Source organism: Populus nigra, chromosome 2 (genome assembly GCF_951802175.1).
Source record: "Populus nigra chromosome 2, ddPopNigr1.1, whole genome shotgun sequence".
NCBI lineage: Eukaryota > Viridiplantae > Streptophyta > Magnoliopsida > Malpighiales > Salicaceae > Populus > Populus nigra.
Genome location: NC_084853.1, coordinates 18,866,018 through 18,871,017, shown reverse-complemented (window position 1 = coordinate 18,871,017; position 5,000 = coordinate 18,866,018).

The window sequence follows — 5,000 nt, the reverse complement described above, 5'->3', positions numbered from 1 at the left end:
ATTTATGGTCCAGGGCTTGACGGAAAAGACTGTTGGTCCAGACAAGGGGGCAGCGGCAGCCATGCCAACAGGGGGGAATCGGCAGCGCAGATTTTTCGACGAACATGGGCTGGACGCTGGACTGGCCGGGCCATGCAGGAAAATTCATCGAGGGGACACGCTGAAGAAACAGCGCTGGTTTAGACACGGTGGGCGCAGTGTTGGAATCGGCAGCGCCGATGAAACCGGCAAAGTCGGCAGAATTGGCAGCGGGTGCTGGCGATGGGTCTGGACGGGCTGGATAGTCCAAGGCTCGACGAGAAAGACCGCAGGTTGAGACACTGGGGCAGTGGCAGCCCGCGGGACAGTGTTGGCAGATTCGGCAGCGCAGATTTGTGCGGCTGCAGGTTCGTCGGGGAAAATCGGCAGCGCAGATTTTTCGACGAACATGGGCTGGACGATGGACTGTCCAGGCCAGGCAGGAAAATTTGTCGAGGGGACACGCTGACGAAACAGCGCTGGTTCAGGCACGGGGGGCAGTGTTGGAATCGGCAGCGCCGACGAAATCGGCAAAGTCGGCAGAATCGGCAGCGCAGATTTTTCGACGAACATGGGCTGGACGCTGGACTGGCCGGGCCATGCAGGAAAATTCATCGAGGGGACACGCTGACGAAACAGCGCTGGTTCAGGCACGGCGGGCAGTGTTGGAATCGGCAGCGCCGACGAAATCGGCAAAGTCGGCAGAATCGGCAGCGGGTGCTGGCGATGGGTCTGGACGGGCTGGATAGTCCAAGGCTCGACGAGAAAGACTGCTGGTTTAGACACTGGGGCAGTGGCAGCCCGCGGGACAGTGTCGGCAGATTCGGCAGCGCAGATTTGTGCGGCTGCAGGTTCGTCGGGGAAAATCGGCAGCGCAGATTTTGCGACGAACATGGGCTGGACGATGGACTGTCCAGGCCAGGCAGGAAAATTTGTCGAGGGGACACGCTGACGAAACAGCGCTGGTTCAGGCACGGCGGGCAGTGGTGGAATCGGCAGCGCCGACGAAATCGGCAAAGTCGGCAGAATCGGCAGCGCAGATTTTTCGACGAACACGGGCTGGACGGTGGACTGTCCAGGCCAGGCAGGAAAATTCGTCGAGGGGACACGCTGAGGAAACAGCGCTGGTTCAGACACGGTGGGCGCAGTGTTGGAATCGGCAGCGCCGAGAAAATCGGCAAAGTCGGCAGAATCGGCAGCAGGTGCTGGCGATGAGTCAGGACGGACTGGATAGTCCAAGGCTCGATGAGAAAGACCGCTGGTTTAGACACTGGGGCAGTGGCAGCCCGCGGGGCAGTGTCGGCAGACTCGGCAGCAGTGTCTGCCGATTCGGCAGCGTTGGCTTGTTGGCGCGGGGGGCCGATGCGAGTGGGGACTTGGGCAGCGGGCAGTGAAAGCAAGAGTTTCCCCGATGCTGCCGGGAAAAACGCTCCCCGGGATGGCCGGGTGAGATGACCCGGCGGCCCGCGACGGGTCATTCAATTCCATGCCCCGTCAACATAACTCCCGATGTACTGTTTGCTTTTTCGGAAGAAGAGATCCATCCCCCCATCCTCGGCCAGCCAAAAACGCTCCAATTAATGGCCGGGTGAGATGACCCGGCGGCCCGCGACGCGTCATTCAAATCACTGCCCTATCGGCTACAACTGCTGATGGGTGGGATTAGAGGCCTGCCATGGTGGTGAGGGGCGGCGAGGACCGTGAAAGCTAGAGTTTTTCAGAGGCTGCCGGGAAAAAGGCCCCTCGGGTGGCGGGGTGCGAGGACCAGGCGCGTCATTCAATTCTCTTCCCTATCAACTTGGCTCCCGTTGGCGGGATTGGAGGCCTACTGTTTGTTACAGGGCTAAAATCGTCAGGGGAAGAGCTGACGAAACAATGCTGGTTTGGATGCAGGGGGTAGTGTTGGAATCGGCAGCGCGGACAAAATCGGCAAAGTCGACAAAAAAGACTGTTGGTCTGGACATCGGGGCAGCGGCAGCCATGCCGACAGGGGGGGAAATCGGCAGCGCAGATTTGTGCAGCTGCAGGTTCGTCGGGGAAATCGGCAGCGCAGATTTTTCGATGAACATGGGCTGGAAGATGGACTGTCCAGGCCAGGCAGGGAAATTCGTCAAGGGGACACGCTGACGAAAGTAGGCTCGTCGGTGAAAATCGGCAGCGCAGATTTTTCGACGAACAGGGGCTGGATGCTGGACCGGCCGGGCCAGGCAGGAAAATTCGTCAGGGGGGCACGCTGACGAAAAGAGGGGCTGCCGCGTGGAAAATCGGCAGCGCAGATTTTTCGACGAACATTCGTCAGGGGGGCACGCTGACGAAAAGAGGGGCTGCCGCGTGGAAAATCGGCAGCGCAGATTTTTCGACGAACAGGGGCTGGATGCTGGACCGGCCGGGCCAGGCAGGAAAATTCGTCAGGGGGGCACGCTGACGAAAAGAGGGGCTGCCGCGTGGAAAATCGGCAGCGCAGATTTTTCGACGAACATTCGTCAGGGGGGCACGCTGAGGAAAACAGGGGCTGCCGCGTGGAAAATCGGCAGCGCAGATTTTTCGACGAACATTCGTCAGGGGGGCACGCTGAGGAAAACAGGGGCTGCCGCGTGGAAAATCGGCAGCGCAGATTTTTCGACGAACAGGGGCTGGATGCTGGACCGGCCGGGCCAGGCAGGAAAATTCGTCAGGGGGGCACGCTGACGAAAAGAGGGGCTGCCGCGTGGAAAATCGGCAGCGCAGATTTTTCGACGAACAGGGGCTGGATGCTGGACCGGCCGGGCCAGGCAGGAAAATTCGTCAGGGGGGCACGCTGACGAAAAGAGGGGCTGCCGCGTGGAAAATCGGCAGCGCAGATTTTTCGACGAACAGGGGCTGGACTGGCCGGGCCAGGCAGGAAAATTCGTCAGGGGGGCACGCTGACGAAAACAGGGGCTGCCGCGTGGAAAATCGGCAGCGCAGATTTTTCGACGAACAGGGGCTGGACTGGCCGGGCCAGGCAGGAAAATTCGTCAGGGGGGCACGCTGACGAAAGTAGGCTCGTCGTGGAAAATCAGCAGCGCAGATTTTTCGACGAACAGGGGCTGGACGCTGGACTGGGCCAGGCAGGAAAATTCGTCAGGGGGGCACGCTGACGAAAACAGGGGCTGCCGCGTGGAATGGCAGCCTACACGCAGATGCGAATTCGGCAGCGCACGATGGCTTGAGCAGGTCATGGGTTCGACTTGGCGCGATCTGAAACCTGGACGAGGGACTGTCGACGCTGGACGAGCCAGCGCGGTGGCCTGTCGTGCCCCGTTCAGGGGGGGCCTGCCGCGGAGACAGCCCTCGCGGGCTCGACAGCGCAGGCCAGCGTCCCCGACGTCGCTGGCCGCGGCAGGCGAGCTGCCGGGGTTCCCGCATTCCTACAAGAAAACGTCGTGCTTTCCACATGAAACCAATCCAGTAAAATCAGCCATATTTTTATGAGGCTGCCCACTGAATTTGGGGTCATTCCGGGCCGGTTCCTAGTTTTGCGGATTTACTCGATTTCTAATGGTAGGAAAATTAAAACAAATACTTCCCGACCTCGAAAAATTCTGGGAAAATTAATGAAGGTGGATTGGATTTTTGCCAACCTCTCTGCAAAATTTCAGCTCAAAATACCAAGAAATGAATTTTTTAGAGGGGGGGTGACAGCTGGGACCTAGTAGTGTCTCCCCCTGCCAGAGCTGCAATGACACTTATTGCTCTTTAGGGAGCCACCAGGCCGGCGCCCCTCAAAGACCACACGCGCGCGCGCGCCCGCCCGCGCTGGGCGCTGGGGCGCTGGGGCCTGAGGGCCTGGGGCCCTTGGGGGCCCTTGGGCGCTTGGGCGCGCGCAGCGCGGCCCCCGCAGCCATGCCGCGCCGCGCGACGCGCGGACAGCCCCTGCTGGCTTGCTCTCTCGCCCGCGGGGGGGCTGCCTTCGGGCCCTGGCCCCCCGCGTTCTGGCCTGCCCCCTGCGGGGGAGAGGCTAGGCGCTGCAGGGGCCAGCCCGACGTCGCTGGCCGCGGCAGGCGACAGCCCCTGCTGGCTTGCTCTCTCGCCCGCGGGGGGGCTGCCTTCGGGCCCTGGCCCCCCGCGTTCTGGCCTGCCCCCCGCGTGGGAGAGGCTAGGCGCTGCAGGGGCCAGCCCGACGTCGCTGGCCGCGGCAGGCGACAGCCCCTGCTGGCTTGCTCTCTCGCCCGCGGGGGGGCTGCCTTCGGGCCCTGGCCCCCCGCGTTCTGGCCTGCCCCCCGCGTGGGAGAGGCTAGGCGCTGCAGGGGCCAGCCCGACGTCGCTGGCCGCGGCAGGCGAGCCGCCGGGGTTCCCGCATTCCTACAACAAAACGTCGTGCTTTCCACATGAAATCAATCCAGTAAAATCAGCCATATTTTTATGAGGCTGCCCACTGAATTTGGGGTCATTCCGGGCCGGTTCCTATTTTTTCCGATTTCCTCGATTTTTAATGGTAGGAAAATAAAAAAAAATACTTCCCGACCTCGAAAAATTCTGGAAAAATTAATAAAGTTGGATTGGATTTTTGCCAACCTCTGTGCAAAATTTCAGCTCAAAATACCAAGAAATGAATTTTTTAGAGGGGGGGTGACAGCTGGGACCTAGTAGTGTCTCCCCCTGCCAGAGCTTCAATGACACTTATTGCTCTTTAGGGGGGTGCCCCCTGACTGGCCATGGGGCGCGCTGGCCTGGCGCCCATAGGCCTGCCGCGGGGGATATGTGGGCTGTTGCTAAACTCGGACTAAGGTGGGGGGCCTCATGGCCCGAAGTATTGCCGGCATCGATGACCCGTTTTCCGGCCGGCGACGACCCGATTCCGGCCACCGTCTTCGGGACCCGCTCCAAGCCGTCGGGCGCGTTGGGGCTGCTTATCCGCGGCGTGGGCGTGGCATTCATTTGCCGTGCTTGTGCCAAGGTGCTGGCAGCTGCTGCGCGGCTGTCTGCTTGCCGCGACGTCACGGCGGCGGTGGCCGCTGCCC